The sequence below is a fragment of the Bos javanicus genome, chromosome 17 (assembly GCF_032452875.1).
Source record: "Bos javanicus breed banteng chromosome 17, ARS-OSU_banteng_1.0, whole genome shotgun sequence".
Classification (NCBI taxonomy): domain Eukaryota; kingdom Metazoa; phylum Chordata; class Mammalia; order Artiodactyla; family Bovidae; genus Bos; species Bos javanicus.
Window position 1 is genome coordinate 27072861 of NC_083884.1, and position 18524 is coordinate 27091384.

The window sequence follows — 18524 nt, forward strand, 5'->3', positions numbered from 1 at the left end:
TTACAGATTGGTTATTGATTATTTCTATAGATATACATGTGTGCCTGCGTGCCCAGTTACTTCAGTCATGTCTGACTCTTTGCGACCCCATGGACTGTAGCTCTTCAGGCTCCTCTGTCCATGGGATTCTCCAGACAAGAATACTGGACTGGGTTGCCATGCCCACTTCCAGGGAATCTTCCCAACCCAGGGATCCAACCCAGGTTTCCCTCATTGTAGTGAGATTCTTTACTGCTTGAGCCACCAGGGAAGCCTGGATATACACATGTGTAACATATAAGTTTGTGTGTGTGTGTTAGTCGCTCAGTCATGGCTGACTCTTTGTGATGTCATGGACTATAGTCCACCAGGCAACTCTGTTTGTGGAATTCTCCAGGGAAGAATACCGGAGTGGCTTGCTGCCGGGGACCAGCCCCGGCTGATCCAGGGTATTCGAAGGAGAGACGGCGTAGGCGAAGATCAGGAAACAATTGCTTAATTAAATGTTAATTAAGGATATAAAGAGTAATAGAATGAGATAGCTCAGTGAAGAAATTCAGTGAAGAAAAGAGGCTGAAATAAGGATAGCTCAGTGAGGAAATTCAGTGGAGAAAAGAGGCTAAATAATTCAGCCAGAAGGTAAGAGAAAGAACGACATGGTGAGACCAAGTTTCGGTGAACAAGGCCCGCACTTTATTTTCCAAAGTAGTTTTTATACCTTAAGTTATGCATAGAGGATAATGGGGGAAGGGGTAGAGTCTTGCAGCAAACCAGGCTTTCTTCCTGCAAACTTATCATATGCAAAAGCTTAGGTGATTTGCATCATCTTCTGGCCCGGAGGCCTGTTAACATTTTAAGACCTTTTCTTCAGAAAACTTATTTTTCTCTAAAGGTGATTGGTCAGGAGCCACCCTCCAAAAGCATTAGATAAAGTTGCATTCCTACAGAGCAAAGGTGTGGTGGGCTACAACAAGAAAAAGAATTAACTCAAGGGTCCCAGGTTACAAACATTAAAGCTACTATTTACACCAATTATATTAACCAATACACTGCCAGGGACACAGCAGGTAAGGGATATGGAGACTTAGCAGCAAACATTGGCCCAACAAGTGAAAATCCCTTCACCAATACAATTTCTAATCAATCTTTTAGCTACTCAAAAGAATCTGTGTTTAGACAGTTTAGAACATCTCCTGCCTCTCACAGTTGGGAGGCTCTGAACAATCACATGAGGCCGGAAAAACCTATTCAGGCAGGCTAGAGGATTTCCAAAGGAGTTTGTAAGTTAAACACTGTCACACCCAGGAATTATTAACTGGAGCTGTAAGCTAACTTTTTTCAGAGAGGTAGTGGGGGACAGCCCCCCGTAAAGTCAGAGGTGTAGGTGAAAGCACAAAGCAGAAAGTAGGCAGACTCTGGTTTTGGGGGTAGATTGCTCGAGAATTTCCAGGGAGACTCCTGAGGCTTGATCCCGCCTTTGCGTATGCCAAGCCTCCTTCCTCATGACCTTTGCCAGAGGCGGAGCTCGCTCCCCGCAGCTTGCCATTCCCTTCTCCAGGTAATCTTCCCCACCCAGGGATCAAACTCTGGTCTCCTACACTGCAAGCAAATTCTTTACCATCTGAGCCAGGAGGAGTGACTGTTTACACTGTTTAATTTTGCTGTGTGACTCGATATGCTCTTTTGAGAAATGAACAGCAAAATTGAAGGTTTCACTGTGAGTTTCCAAAGTGAATCACTGCTTCACAGATGTATTTTGCTTAAAATCGTAGAGTCCCACAGTCTGTTTAATTTGTGAGAAATGCACTTATTGGGCTGTGTTTGGGATGGAAGCAAGTGGATGTGGCCTAAGGAGAGCCATGTTGCACCCAGCCAACAAACATCAGGAGAGGAATATGAGGAAGGAAGAGACTCTTAGGGAGAGTGCGTGTGAGACTCATAGGGCCTGTTTTCAGTGTTTCACACTATAGGAAAAAGAAGCAAAAGTCTGGAGGAAAATTCCCTTCAGTGAGCTTCTGTGACACTTGCATTAGCAAATATTGATAATAAGAAAAGGGATGGAAACAGTGCTGTTCTCCAGACCCTCAGAGTAGATTTTTAAGAAAAGAAATATCAGTTGAAGTTTCACAGAGCCCAATCAAATTTTATTTACTTGTAAATTTGGGTTGTGGCATTACACCTACCCTTGCTGCTGCTGCTGCTGCTGCTGCTGCTGCTAAGTCACTTCAGTCGTGGCAGACTCTGTGCAACCACATAGATGGCAGCCCAGATGGTTCAATTTATCTTTCTGACACAAATACTGATATTAGTGATAGAGAAAACAATCAGTACTCTGTACGTGAGCTTTGCTTCACAGTGTATAGTGTTCAGTTCAGTTCAGGTCAGTCGCTCAGTCGTGTCCTACTCTTTGCGACCCCATGAATCGCAGCACACCAGGCCTCCCTGTCCATCACCAACTCCCAGAGTTCACTCAGACTCAAGTCCATTGAGTCAATGATGCCATCCAGCCATCTCATCCTCTGTCATCCCCTTCTCCTCCTGTCCCCAATCCCTCCCAGCATCAGAGTCTTTTCCAATGAGTCAACTCTTCGCATGAGGTGGCCAAAGTACTGGAGTTTCAGCTTTAGCATCATTCCTTCCCAGGGCTGATCTCCTTCAGAATGGGCTGGTTGGATCTCCTCGCAGTCCAAGGGACTCTCAAGAGTCTTCTCCAACACCACAGTTCAAAAGCATCCATTCTTTGGTGCTCAGCCTTCTTCACAGTCCAACTCTCACATCCACGCATGACCACAGGAAAAACTATAGCCTTGACTAGATGGACCTTTGTTGGCAAAGTAATGTCTCTGCTTTTGAATATGCTATCTAGGTTGGTCATAACTTTCCTTCCAAGGAGTAAGTGTCTTTTAATCTCATGGCTGCAGTCACCATCTGCAGTGATTTTGTAGCCCAGAAAAATAAAGTCTGACACTGTATAGTGTTTTACTTGTGGCAATTTGGAAGTAATTCATATTTCATAGTAAAAAAAACTAGTTTGAAGGCTTTCTTTTCGTGTTTTTGGTGAGGTGGATAGTGTGAGGTGGATAGGGTGGAGCAGAATGGTCTGTAATATCTTATGGTGTGTTTGATTTTTAAATATTCAAATATAAATTTTAAGCATAAAAATAAAAGAAAAAAGAAGAACACTTTAAGGTGTTTGCTCTTATATTTCTTTGGTGTCCCTAAATGATAACTAAATGTTTGGAGAGAGATTTGTTTAACCAGAGGAATATTTTACAGGGATATGTTTGAAAATCATTAAATGTAAAAAGAAGAGGATGGCTTAAGTTTCAAGACATGTGACAACTATAGTAACAACAACAAAAATGCTGTCTTTCCAAGTACTAATAACCTGGATAAATTATGCCCTGATTCCAATATTTTAGAGAGTAAAGAAATCATTGATGGATTTTTTTCTTAAATAGTATTATGAAAAGCATTTTATAAATGACACAAAGAAAAATTCTAATGAAGATCCTGGGAGTCATTGGCAGTGACTTTGGTCCTTTTAGCCGATTAATTATATCTTCAGAAGATGAAAGTGTATTAACATCATTTGTTGTTGTTGTTCAGTCACTAAGCCATTTCTGACTCTTTGTGACACCCACCCCCCATCCCCCACCATGGACTGCAGAATGTAAGGCTTCCCTGTCCTTTGCTATTTCCCAGAGTCTGCTCAAACTCATGTCCATTGAATGGGGGATGCCATCCAACCATCTCATCCTCTGCTGCCCCCTTCTTCTCCTGCCCTCAATCTTTCTAAGCATGAGTGTCTTTTCTAATGAGTCAGTTCTTAGCATCACTTGGCCAAAGTATTGGAGCTTCAGCTTCAGCATCAGTCTTTCCAGTGAATATTCAGGGTTGATTTGCTTTAGGACTGACTGGTCTGGTTTCCTTGCTGTCCAAGAGACTCTCAAGAATTTTCACCAGTACCACAATTGGAAAGCATCAATTCTTTGGTGTTCAGCTTTCTTTATGGTCCAGCTCGCACATCCATACATGACTACTGGAAAGCCATAGCTTTGCCTATAAGGACCTGTGTCAGCAAAGTGATGTCTCTGCTTTTTAACACACCGTCTAGGTTTGTCATAGCTTTTCTTCCAAGAAACAAGTGTCTTTTAATTTTGTGGCTGCAGTCACTGTCTGCAATGATTTTGGAGTTCAATAAATAAAATCTGTCACTGTTCCCATTTTTTCCCCATCTATTTACCATGAAGCGATGGGAAAGAATGACATGATCTTAGTTTTTTTTGAATGTTGAATTTTAAGCCATCTTTTTCACTGTCCTCTTTCACCTTCATCAAGAGGCTCTTTAGTGCCTCTTCAGTTTCTGCTATTAGAGTGGTATCATCTGCATATCTGAAGTTGTTAGTATTTCTCCTGGCAATCTTGATTCCTGTTTGTGATTCATCCAGCCCAGCATTTCACATGATGTATTCTGCATAGAAGTTAAATAAGCAGGGTGACAATATACAGCCTTGACATACTCCTTTCTGGATTTTGAACTTGGTCATTGTTCCATCTCTGGTTCTAACTGTTGCTTCTTGACCTGCATACAGGTTTCTCAGGAGGCAGGTAAGGTGGCCTAGTCTGTAAGAATTTTCCACAGTTTGTTTTGATCCATATAGTCAAAGGCTTTAGCATAGTCAGTGAAGCAGAAATGTATTTTTTTTTTTCCTGGAATTCCCATGCTTTTTCTGTGATCCAAAGGATGTTGGCAATTTGATCTCTGGTTCCTCTGTGTTTTCTAAATCCAGCTTGTACATTTGGGAGTTCTAGGTTCAAGTACTGTTAAGCTTAGCTTTAAAGATTTTGAGCATTACTTTGCTAATCTGTGAGTGCAGTTGTACAATAGTTTGAACATTCTTTGGCATTGCCTTTCATTACCAGCATTAAAGAGGTTCAAAGTCACCATGATTGTATATTTCACTTTTTTTTATTGTTTTTCTCTATTATAGAAAATTCTGCAGTAAAAATTTTTGTTATGTGACTAATCATATAAATACATTAAAGATTTCTTATATATATAATTTCTTCACTGATATGGAAAAATTTTTTTTAATTTTTATCTTTTTGTTGTTTTGGATAAGCAACATTATCCAATAAGCAACCTCCTCTATTCAAGAAGTTAAGATGTGATGCAGTAAGGAAATTGAATTTAGAAGAATTTGTATAATCTTGTGGATAAACTGTATTGCTGCTGCTGCTGCTGCTAAATCACTTCAGTCGTGTCCGACTCTGTGTGACCCCGTAGACGGCAGCCCACCAGGCTCCCCCGTCCCTGGGATTCTCCAGGCAAGTGGGTTGCCATTTCCTTCTCCAATGCATGAAAGTGAAAGTGAAGCTGCTCAATCGTGTCCAACTTAGTGATTCCATAGACTGCAGCCTACCAGGCTCCTCCGTCTGTGGGATTTTCCAGGCAAAAGTACTGGAGTGGGGTGCCATTGCCTTCTCCCTAAACTGTATTAGTAGATTATAAAATGAGATCATCAAACCTGAATACATTTCACAAAGTGAATTAGCTTTCTCAAAGTTCTGTATGGTAGATTACTTGCCAAAAATACCTATCTTTTTGTATTTTCACACTTGTATTGGTTATCTATAACTGTGTAACAAATTACCCCAAAACTTAGCAACCTAAAACAATATACATTATGTTACATATTTTCTCCAACTTAGGAACCTGTGAGCCAAGATAGGAGGAGAGAAGCAGCTATCATTTCTTCTCTTTACTCTCTCACTTTTCCTTCTTTGGGCACTAAGTGGCTGTGTTCTCTTCTTCATCCTACTCTAAATTTTCCCTAAAGGGACCTGTTGTCATTTAAAGAAATTATGCATACAGGAAAGGAAAATACTCTGACCTTTCAAAAATTTACACTAAATTTTAGGTTCTAAAATACCACTGTGGATCACACTTATAGTGGGACTGTCTGGAGTTCAAATGATACATGGTGTTTGATGTGAGTTACCTCACATCGTGTCCAGGGGGCTCTACAAACAAATTCTTTTATTTTCCCAATTCTTGATTTTTTAAATTTTCTTAGACCTATTCAGCAACTGATAAAATCTCTACTCGCACCCTTTATCCATGGACTGAGACTGTTAATTATGAAAGGGCCAAATGGAAATCCCAAGAATTTCTTCCTACCAGACTAGTAAACAATACATAATACATTATCTTTGTGGAGTTTCAAAGATCAGTGCCACCATCAAAGACTTACGAATGTCAAGTGAAGTGAAGTGAAGTCGCTCAGACGTGTCCGACTCTGCGACCCCAAGGACTGTAGCCTACCAGGCTCCTCCATCCCTGGGATTCTCCAGGCAAGAGTACTGAAGCGGGTTGCCATTTCCTTCTCCAGGAGATCTTCCCAACCCAGGGATCGAACCCGGGTCTCCCACATTGCAGGCAGACTCTTTACATACTACCGATTGGATGGTTTTAGTGAAGAATGTCAAGAACAGCCCAAATCCAACTTATTTTGCATCAGGCCTGGGCACAGGTTGATGATTCATGGATGATAACGAGTATGGACTGTGATAAACTTAATCATGGGGGACTCCAGTTGTGGGTGCCGGTTATGATAGCACCAAGTATCTGGTCATCTTTTTCAAGTCTTAAGAAGACACCAGAAGTAATTTGCTTTCACTTACAGAGACAAAAGTAAAACTTCACGCTTATTTTTGTAAAAATAAAAATGCAAAATAATAATATGTCATCATTCTTGCTCCTTGCCATAATGTAATCTCCCTGGTATCCAATAAACTATTATTGTGGTTCACTTCATTGAGGATATAATGTGAAACTGTTGACAAGGAATTAACAAATTCAAGGATCCCTTAAGATATGTGCATGCATAAGCTAGAAAATAAACCCATGAAACTGCTAAAGCCTTCAATACCAATGAACTGTTTAAAGGTTCAGTGGTCTGTGGCATGTCAGAATATCCACTCTAAAGTGAAAAAAAAAACACAGTTATGTGTTTTGAAATTCTTCTAATCAAGAAATGGGTCAAATGTATGATGAGCATATTGAATGTGGGGACAGTGTGTGTAACATGTGGAATATTTCTCTGACCTAATTACTAAAGAATTGATGACTCATTTTTTTTTTCATTGAAGCTTAAAACAAAAGAATTCCATGCAACATGTCTGGAATTTTATTCCAGTTAGCCTTGTGAACAAATATTGATAGATCCAGTGATACTTGGAGTGCCTATTTGTAAAACAGGATACTGTATAGAGTGATTTTCAAGTCCTGTTGAAAGAATCATAGTGCAGTTCCTTAGGGTTTTGAGGTCAAGCAGTGCTTATTTTCTGGGTAGTTATTTTTCTGTGAGAGAAAAATTCCTCTTCCTGTCCCTTTCCTAGTTGTCAGGAGTCTGGCTTCTGTCTAGAAATAGGTCATTCATGGTTACCACTAACTGGTGTAGAGTATAGCTTACTGAGGAAGCAATGCTTTTACTAGGGGAAACAGATGCTCCATTGAACTGGAACCAAGGACTGGAACCGTATAACTTGAGGCTCCCCTGCCACAGTATCTATAGGTAAAGGAGTAGATAACTGTATTAGATGAGATGACTGATTCCAACAGCAAAGGGACCTTTTGGGATCCCTGAGACTCAGTGGGAACAGGGAGAACCGTGTCTGAAACTCAGAAAGTTTTCTAGGGCACATGGTCAACAGTATGACAGCAGGAAGAATAGTGCAGCCCAGCAATGGCAGAGGTGCTTTGAAACCCAAACCATTTGGGAATGAAACTTTGGGTACGTTATCTGATAAAGAACTCTGACCACTTAAGGTGCTGGATGAGAACAAATAAAATAGGCGATTTTCTAGTGGGAGAGGAAGTTATGATAACAAGCTCTAACTCAGTGACCTTTCACACAAAGTTTAAGTCTGTTTATTGTTTTATTTCATGATTGATCAATATTATTGCTCTATCTATCTATATTTTACCCTTCCTTTTTATTTCTTTATGATTCTAAGTCAGCAGTAGTGGCTAATTCCAAAATTTAGTCTCTAACTTATGGAATATACAAAAGTGGGGTTGTGATTAAACTGAAAGAATTAATAGCACCTAAAGACGAATATGGTGACTATGTTCTCTCATTTTGGGAGAAAGTATAAGGGATTCTTTGCTCTTAGTAACTTTGTGCTAATCAGAAACAGCCCACCCTCTTTCATAATAATTTACAATTCTAAATTCCAAAATTCCCTTGTCAATTGTCCTATAGGGAAACACAGGAGAAACTGTCTTTTTTTCCTGTTGTACTCCGGTTACTTTCCTGCTTCTGGCTATTTCTCTAATGTGGTTTCCTCCAAAATGGACCTAAATGGCCCTAATATAGTTTATGTTGAGTTTTCTGTTGTCACTGTTTCTTTGTTTTGTACAGGTGACAAGATTGTTATGGTTTTAATTTCCATGGCAATAAATAATGCAATCATTAGTGGAGTATATGGTTATCCAAAATAAAGTTCTCAAATCCCAATCCTCCTAAAAGCTGTGTGTAACTTGATGAAAAATCCTAGTCAGTCAGAGCTAACTATAGGTGATATGGTATCTTTAACAAGAGAAGGGAAACCTTTCTTTTCCCTTTCTCTCCTCAGTTAAGCTGCAATATGAACTTGAAGTAAAGCTGTTCTGAAACTTGTGGAAAAAGCAGAACAACTCAGGAATATAGAGGTGGAGGTAAAAGATAGATGGAAACTGAGCCTCAGATATATCATGCTTGGATTTGCGAGAGAGGGAAAAATATTGTCTTGCTTAAGCCAATATTATTGTAGGTATCTCCACAAACATCCAGAGGAACAGCCACTAGATACATCTACATAATTTAGTTTAGTTCTCATAAACTACTACTAGCAATACAAGTAAATCCTGTAATAATATGAATTACTCCACTTCTAAGCCAAATTAAAACAGCTAGTCAGTATACATCCTCTCTCTCCTTTCACCAAAATTTGGACTACTGTTGCTGAAGGCAGTATAGACCATGTAGGATTTTTCCCTTTGCTACATGCTACTACTTGGAATAACCTTGTCACAAGAAAGATAGAATAGTAGATTGACCACAATAAGCCATAGGCAGTAAGGGGTGTGTGTGTGTGTGTGTGTGTGTGTGTGTGTGTGTGTGTGTGTGTGTGTATAAGAGGAGGAAAAAAATAAAGGGAAGGATAAGACCTATTTTGGATTATTAGTAAATAATGACCAAAATAGTGACGTGCTTATTTTCAGTATTATTGGTAAAGATGAAAAGCCTAACACTAACTTCCAGTTGAATATCATAGAATTAATAAAAGATTTTATACACATAGGATCATTTGAAACATCTAAATATGTAGAAGTAGTTAGTGATTGTCAGTGATAAATTATTTTGCTGTGTAGCTGTCTATATATACTTCAGTCTTTTTCACTCAGTGTCATGATAATTCTCTTCTACCTAAGAAAGTCTTTGAAATGTGTTCTTATGAATATCATGGTATAAGATGAACTAACCAATTGAAAAAGAAAGTGTTATTTTCAGTGGCTAGAATTAAAAAGATTAACACTCTAGGTCAAGTCTCCATGATTAATTATAGCAGAACAAATGTAATGGTCACAATATGAGGGTTTCTGGACATAAATTGCTGATTTATGAAAATGTTTTCAGGAAAAACACTTAAAATTCTACCTGCATGCTTTTTAAACATTGAGTTTTAAAAACTGATTATATATTCAAGGGTTGAAGCATTTATTTATATGTCATCATTATTAGTATTGCCTGAGAAATGTAATTTTGTGTATCACAAGATTAAAAAATACCTGAAAAAGATGCTAACCTGTAAAGGATAAAATAAAAAGTACTAAGGAGAAATAAAGTAAACGATCTCTTAGAACATAGAGAACTACACTTTTCTGGGGAGGTTTTTTTTTTTTGTATATCACTTATAAGACATAATCAAATATGGTTTCCTCACCAGGCTCATCATTAATGGTGCTCATTCAGCTCTGACTAATGAGAACTAAAAGCCTTTGTTGATTAGGTCATTGTATTAGTATCATTGAAACATATTTATGATATAAAATGATAAAAATGATTTTTATGATATAAAAATGAGGATTTTTTTGTCTTTTTATTTCTATAGAAGTAGAGCTTCTACTTCAGAATGAACTACACATTGACTTTAAATACCTTTTCCTCTGTTAAATATCTTTTTCTTCTTTTACAACCTTCAGTGGCAAACAAACCACTCAATTTCAAGGAAATAAATTATGCGAAATATGCAGGTTTGGGTTGTAGTATAATTCAGCAAGAGTAAATACAGGCTGAAATATGCAGCTCTAGTTTTAGAAGATCAACTTCAAAGAATCTGACCCAACAAGTAGCACACATACTGATTCTGTGTAACAGAATAGTTCATCTCCATAAGTGTGATACACAGACTAGATCCCAGAAGTCAGTCTGCATCAGCAGGTTAGAATTCAATAATTAGACTCTTGTTATGAACTACCACTCACAGGTAGACGATTTGGAGGTGACCATTCTTTCAAAGAGGGCGGACATCACCCTGAGAGCCAAGCAGGCTCACACAGCAAAACAGTAACAGCCTCCTGGCTTGCTTCCCCCTTCATTCAGAAACTCTCCCGAATGGCTCCGATAGCTTTCTATTAAAAAATTGGAGGAGACTCTAGAGTTTAAAAAGAAAAAGGCATCACATGGCAGAATTTCAGGAGGTGAAAAATACACTTCCAAACTCAACTTGAAGCAGTAAAAAGCCCCGTGCAGGTGGGGATTAATTTAACACATCCTGAATTAAAAATCATGCTCCTGAGAATTAAAATGAATGATTGATTTTCTGACAGTTCTTATGTTTTCCTAAGCTACTGTTTTTTTTTTTTCCCCCTTATGATACAGAAGGCTTGTGAGATGAGCCATTCGAGGAATCCAATAGAGATTTTTTCTGTCTTTTCTCTTGCCAATTAAAAAACATTTTAACTTGTAGGACCTCAAATCAAGAGCACCTCATTGTTTCATAACTAATTTCATTTCAGACACTTCCCCATACCTTTATTGAAGTGCCACTATGTGGTAGACAATCTAGTAATATGCCTTTTCTGTATCATTAAATACTCTGATGAATATTTCTCTAAAATATAGGCATTTGCTGTTTAATTTCTTAAGAATGAAGATATGACATAGAATCTTCAGCTAAGTTTAACAGGCTTGAAGGCTATCAGGTAAGCACCACTATTTGGTCTCTGTTTTAGCATGAGTTATTAAAAACAGACTTTAAGATGTAGATTTGATGCAGAAAATGTACTAGGTTTTATGTCCTACCTTCTGAAGTGCATGTGTTTTCTCTTTAAGACTTCTAATGTACTTTCAATTTTTTCCTCATCTGGTCCTGTTAACATGTGGTAATTTAGACATTGAAAATGTGATGTTCTGAAGAAAGGCTAGAGGACAAAAAAGGTAACATCACCCTGCGGCAGGGCTATGAATGCATACTTTTGTACATCTCATGAGAATCTAACTTGCTTAACCTCCTCCTGTTAGCAATAGAAAACAATGGATCAGTCTGCTCAGAGGCCACAGATGGTATATGGGAAGCCATGTTAATCTGCTCTAGCAACAATACTATAAATTGCACAATAATTGTAAGGGGATTGCTTCTTAGTTGAGTTGTGACTCTCCACTATCATTTGTCAGGATGATGGGAGTATTGCTAGAAGGAAAAAGAACAGCAAAAACCAAATCCCCCAAAATACAACCAGAATAATCAGGCTTAGATTGTTAAAGGCATTGTGTGAAATGATCTAGAAAGTGATTGTAGACAGAGGAAACAATATATTCAAAGCATGGAGGTATAAGAATTAATATGTTGTAGCTCAGAGTGGATGGACTCTGTGGTTGTGGATGTGAGACAAGTGCCCAAGTTCAAGGTGTATACAAGAGTCATAGCATAAAAGGCTTAAAATGACACATAAAGGTCTTTATTAATTTTTGTATAGTGAACTAAGAATGACTGTATTTATCCAAGCCGCTGACATTATTAGAACTTCATTTTAGAAAAAACGATCTGGTAGCAGTGGAAAATATGACAAGGAGAAGGTGGCAGAATTTGATTAGAAAAAAAAGTATAATAGCCTAAGTGAAAGATGACTATGCTTGTCTTAAAGTAATACCATGTAGAATGTACTTGAAAATGTTTATTGAAAGGGTAAAAAATTTCAGTTATAAAAGAATAAGTTCTTAGGCGCTAATGTACAGTATGGTTATTATAGTTAATAATAGTAGTGTACACATGAGAGTTGCAGAGAGTAGCTTTTCATCATTTTCACCACACACATGCTCACACTGAAAGAGCTAAGTATGTGAAGTGTTAGATGTGTTAATTATTTTAATGTTGGAAATCATTCTATGACATATGAATACTAAATCATCACTCTGCATATTTTGAATATATACAGTTATATTTGTCAGTTATTCCTCAATAAAGTTTAAAAATACCTTTGATAGAAAGTTTTAGAAATTCATGAGCTGTTAAAGAGACAGGAAAGGCTGTGACTTGACTTAAACATTAGGGGGAGGAATTAGCCATGATCAGAAGAAAAGGCAGTGTCTCTTTGGTGACAAAGGAAAAGAGGAATTGGTGAAAATGGATATTAATGTTGTATTTTCAGAAGTTTAAAGTGCATATGAATGTATGTATGCATGTGTGCATGTATGTTTCTGTCAACACAAGATGAGGACTTATTGCATTGAGAACTGAAAAGGAGCTAAAACATGAGATACTTTTAAAAAATTTTTCTTGTCAGTGGGCTTTGAAACTACAATGCTTGTCATGCTTTTATGAGTTTCATGACTGTTCTATTTAGTAACTTGCAGATCTATAATTCTAAACAGCTATTATAATATCATTAATAAAAATGTATTTTTTAAGAATTTTATAGTATTAAAGTGAGAAAGTATCTTATTTAGTTGAGGTATAGCTGACATACGGGCTTTCATGGTGGCTCAGACAGTAAAGAATCTGCCTGCAGTGCAGGAGACCTGAGTTTGATTCCTACATCAGGAAGATCCCCTGGAGAAGGAAATGTCTACCCACTCCAATACTTTTGCTGGAGAATTCCACGTTACATTTGTTTCAGGTATACAACACAATGATTTGGTATATGTATATATTGTGAAGTAATGACCATGGTAAATCTAATTAACATCCATCAATATATGAGAAAAGATATTTATAAGCCACAGCATTTTATGTTACTGTGTTGCAGCCACATTCGTTAGATTTGTCTTTTATAATAAAATCGTTTAGAAGAATTGGTGACTAAGTGGTCATAGAAATGCGCCATGTCCGTTAAGCATTTGTAAGGTGGCTGTCTCAAACTGAGTTGTACTATTAAGCATGAAATATGTGCAGGATTCTGAATACAGAGTAGGAAAGACAGTAAAACCACTCATAATTATTTATATTGATTACTGAAATAATATTCTAGATATAATTGGGTAAAGTACATTGTTAAAATTAATTTTGTTCTGTTTATGTTTATCGATATGGTCAGTAGAAAAGTTCATACTGCATATATGGCTCACACTATATTTTTATTAACCAGCACTGCTCTAGAATGTAATAAAGATTATTTAGGGATTATTTTAATTAACAACTGTTCTCTAGGTTTTACGTGTTGAGGGTTTTCTTTAAAAATATTAATAAGGGCTTAAGAAATACACTGGGTTCAAAAGTCTACATTGCTAATATTTCCCCATTTGACTGGTATTTCTCCTTACTCTTTTCCTTATGATTAAACTCTTAAATCTTTCTAGTAGCTTCTATTTTCTATTTTATTTAGGTGGTGTACTTGTTGAAAATGTGTTTTCCGTTTTGTGTTTGCTTTATTTTCATTTGGTAGATATAATAATATTTGTGGGATTTTGAACAGATCTCATCTACTGATGATAGCAATATAAAGGTAACCATGATAATTAAAATATGTGAAATAGTGTGCATCAGTCTGGAATTGTTTAAGAACTCCTGGGTGGTTAGAGGCATTCACCAGAAGATGATTAAATAGTTTTCTATATTTATGAGTGTAAAGATAAGCCAAATTCAGACAGATGATGGATCCCTACAACAGGGTATGGGATTTGAAATATTAGAAGATTTTTAATAAGAAGGAATTGTGAAATTGTGAGAGAATTTTGAAAAGTTTTAGGATGCATTATTGGATTTTACTCCTTCAGCTTAGACAATAGAAAAATCATGTTGTTCTCATTCTATGGACAGTTATCTTGAGACTCTGGAGCTATGCATATTTCTCATCTATACATTTCCTGAGGACCTAGGAAATATTAGTTTCCATAAATATAAGAATTTGTAACAATATTTTTGTTTGGTTTTGTTGATTATTCCCCTACTGCTGTTTTCAAATGAAGTTTCCTTCAGAATGTATTTCATTTTGTTTTTTCTAATATACATGTCTAAATTTTGTAGGTCTTATGGCAACCCACTCCAGTGTTCTTGCCTGGAGAATCCCAGGGACGGAGAAGCCTGGTGGGCTGCCGTCTATGGGGTCGCACAGAGTCGGACATGACTGAAGTGACTTAGCAGCAGCAGCAGCAGCAGCATAAAATGAGAAAAGGCTTTTCTGTAGGAAATATATGCTGGCAAACACAGATGCACACTTGTGAAGCATTGTGACTCTACTAGCAGTCAACACTGTGTGTGTTTTAAGATAAAAAGTGGATACTCTATAGTCATTATTTTAAAATAGACAAATATCAATTTTATTTAACTTTTAAGAAACAGCTTTTAGTTTCAGTTATCTTTTCTATTGTTTCCCTGGTCTCTATATCATCTAGTTCTGCTCTGATCTTGGTTATTTGCTCCCTTTTACTAATTCTGACTTTGATTGTTTTGCATTTTTGGTTTCTGTGTAAAGTTGAATTAAATGTTTAATTTTTTCTTATGTAGTTGCTTGTTGCTATAAATCTCCCTCTTAGAACTGTTTTTGAAGTAACTCATAGGTTTTGGGATGTCATGTTTTCATTTTAGTTTGTTTCAAGATACTCTTTTGTTTCCCTCTTGATTTCTTTCTGATCCATTGTTTAGGAGTGTGTTGTTTAATTTCCAGGTATTTATGAATTTTCCAGCCTTTTTCCTGTTACTGATTTCTAGTTTCACACCACGGTGTTCAGAAAAGATATTTGGTATGATTTCAATCTTCTTAAATTTACTGACTTGTTTTGTGACCTATCATATCTCTCCTGAAGAATATTCAGTATGTACTTGAAAAGAATCTGTATTTTTCTCCTGTAGGATGGATACTCTCTCTCTCTTTCCTCTTTCTCAGTAATAGTTACACTCGAAAGCATAAAATAAAACATATCTTGACGTCAGAATGAGCCTTTAATAAAGGTTCAGAAATACAAAATGTATTCTGTGCATAATTAGGGATATGGTTTTTTTCCCTCCTTTTTATTTGGAAGAAACTTTCCAGAGACCATAAAAGCATAAAACTGTTTGCTATTCAGAGATATTGAATGCACGTTATTTTTCAATGTCTTTTAGTCTAATCACCTGCTTCTCTTTTCACATAGTGCTGATGAAGCTTGAGATATTTTAAATATATTTCCTGGCTTGCTTTAAATCAGGATATACTGATAGGAGGCCTTGTCCATTAGAAGACTGTAGCAGTGTGTGATGTTACTAAGCCTCTTAACGTTGTCTCAGCCCCCAGAGAAGGAACTTTCTTGGAAGTTCCAGCACTCTCAGTGAGACCCTCTTTAAGACCAGAGTACTGAAGATTCTGAATTTGGATTAGCTCCCTTTATTCCTTATCTTCCAACACTCTTTATTATTATTATTGAGATATAATTGGTATATGCTACTGATGTACATCATAATTATTTGGTATTTGTATATGATGTAAAATGATCACTACAGTGTCTGCTGCTGCTGCTGCTGCTAAGTCGCTTCAGTCGTGTCCGACTCTGTGCAACCCCGTAGACGGCAGCCCACCAGGCTCCCCCGTCCCTGGGATTCTCCAGGCAAGAACACTGGAGTGGGTTGCCATTTCCTTCTCCAACAGTGTCTAGTCAACAGTTTTTAAATATCTTATATTCCTTTGTTTGAAATAACCATTAAAAAAAAAAAAAAGAACCGTTAATTTTGTTTTTCTTACTGGACACTGATTAAAAACTAGTTTATGAATAAATGCTCCTTTACTGTGTTAAAAAGTGGCTTTAAAACCTCTTACATCCAAAGAAATTGATATAGTACAAGTAAGTGACCCTGTTAATTTTGTGAACACCAATTAGATCAATTCTAGGAGTAAATAGGTGGTGGGTTCTGTGAATAGGCAATAGTGGAGAAGCCCTTTTATGAAAGGGAGCTTGTTCATAAAGTTTGGAGCAGCACGTAAGGTCCATGAAGAGAGGAGGATAGATGTTATAGTTCTCTTTTTTTTTTTCTCAAGGATAAAGAAACAATTCATAAAAGCAGAAATGATGTGATGACATTTATCGTAATGAAAGCATGGGTATTTGGTGAGTTCGGCACAAAAAATATAAATATTTATTTCTAAAGTTCTTTAAATGCAACACAACTGATTCAGGTCTTTGCTAGCCCCAGGTAAACTAATAACAATGTCAATGTCTATCTTTTGAAGGGAGTCACAGTTTCTCATTTATAAGTGTAATTTTCTAAGCACCAATATATTGTTCAACTTGTTAAACCCAGCAATCTACTGGAGAATAATTTTGAACACTATTATAGAAAGTTTCTTTCAAAAAGCATTATTTCTAAACAAATTATTTTAATATGTTATTCGTGGATTTTCAAAGGGTAACACAATAACCACACCTTGTTATCATGTAGTTCTCATTAGCAGGATTGAAATTATATGATTATTATTTGCTTAGTATTCCTCAAGTGCTAATAGCATCTTAGGCTTTTAGACACAAACCACTACTTCTTTTTAACAGATGCAACCATGGGAATGGAAGCACAAAAATAAAACTCTACAAACCAAGTTAAAGGGATAAAGAAACCCTAGGAATCCTTTTTTCTTTTTTTCTAGTCTTATTTCCTAAGTAATATATTCAGTGAGTAAAATCACTTTGAAAAGAATATAAAATTGCCAATTCTTTTGAAAGATAGACATTTTACATTGACAGACTCTTTAAGCAAATACAAAAATTTGGATCACAACCTAAGAACTTTTATTTTCTCTCATAGATCATTTTTCTGAATCTGTGATATTTATGTGTTATGTAAGCCACTCCTAATTGCTGCATTAAACGAGGAAAAGATATTATTCTTTTCTCATAAATGCCTACATTTCTAGATGAAGGATTAATGCTGTGATATACCATTAACATTATATAACATATAATTCTGTGAAAAACTCTTTATCTTCTTTTCCTTCATATACGTCTATTTAAACATATATGATTCACATATATGTAGCTAACCACATAGATGTAAAATGTATTATTAAATAACTCATCTTTTAATTAAAATGATGGATAATTCTAGGAAGGTGATTTTTGAGAAATGAGTGTGCACTGCTTTCAAATACTGTTTATATGTCCTAAGAAATTAAGGAATGAGACCTCCTTGAGGAATAAAATCTCAGAAGACAGAGATGAGGGACGATACTAAAAAATCATTATGTTGAGAATTATATGAACTGGCAAGAAACTAGAAGTGTCTTTTCTTTCCCAAACTCCTCATTTGTCCTTCCATTCTATCATTCTTAAAGTACTTTCCTATACCCTGCAGTCAGCCTTACAAGCCATTCACATTCTTCTAAATATCTATGGATTAATAGCCATGAATTAAAGCTGTGGTCACTTTTGTTTGAGGACATTTTTAGAAAATGCATTTTGAATGAAGGTATGAGCTATAGGTTCTTCCCATGGAGCAGTCCATCACAGTTACATTAAAGTAAAAATGATAAAAGATTCTGATTTTTTTTCAAGGCCTTGGTCACCAATTTATGATTCTGTGAAAATATCATCTATATTTACAAGCTGTGTACCTTGCCTTCCACAAGGTAGAAGTTTAAGACAAAGGGCTTCTATGCATGGCTGATGATGTTCATTATCAATTTTTTAAGCAAGTTATAAAATTTTTTAAAAAGAGGGATATTAAAGAAAATGGTGGCAGTATCAACATTGCATCATTGAACATGCAAGTAGAAAATAAAAATATGGTAAATGCTTAAATAGTACAGAATAAAAATATTTAAGTTCATTAAAACTAAAATATATTTACATCAAACAAATAATTAAAATGACTCACTTTCATGCAAACTTAATTGTGAAAAAATAAGTATATACTATTTTCATTATTTTTATATCCTGGATTCATTTTTAACGATTGTTTATGCTAAATATCACAAGGTTTTGAGATAGTATCCCTGACTGTGATTCATTTTCAGTGAAGAATTAAGGCCGAGTTTTCAGGCATCAGGTCATTTTTAGTCTTACTTATTAATACTTTCAGATTCCATAGTATCA

General features: G+C 36.3%; 1 long non-coding RNA gene across 1 annotated transcript in view; it reads left to right on the top strand.

The window, feature by feature from the left end:
* The first annotated feature begins 303 nt into the window (after nt 1-303).
* LOC133228606 (uncharacterized) overlaps nt 304-18524 on the top strand; it is a 330340-nt gene continuing 312119 nt past the window's right edge. The window contains exons 1-3 of the long non-coding RNA XR_009730287.1: nt 304-618; nt 11154-11233; nt 16478-16547. This is a non-coding gene — a long non-coding RNA (uncharacterized LOC133228606). The remainder of the gene's footprint in view (nt 619-11153; nt 11234-16477; nt 16548-18524) is intronic.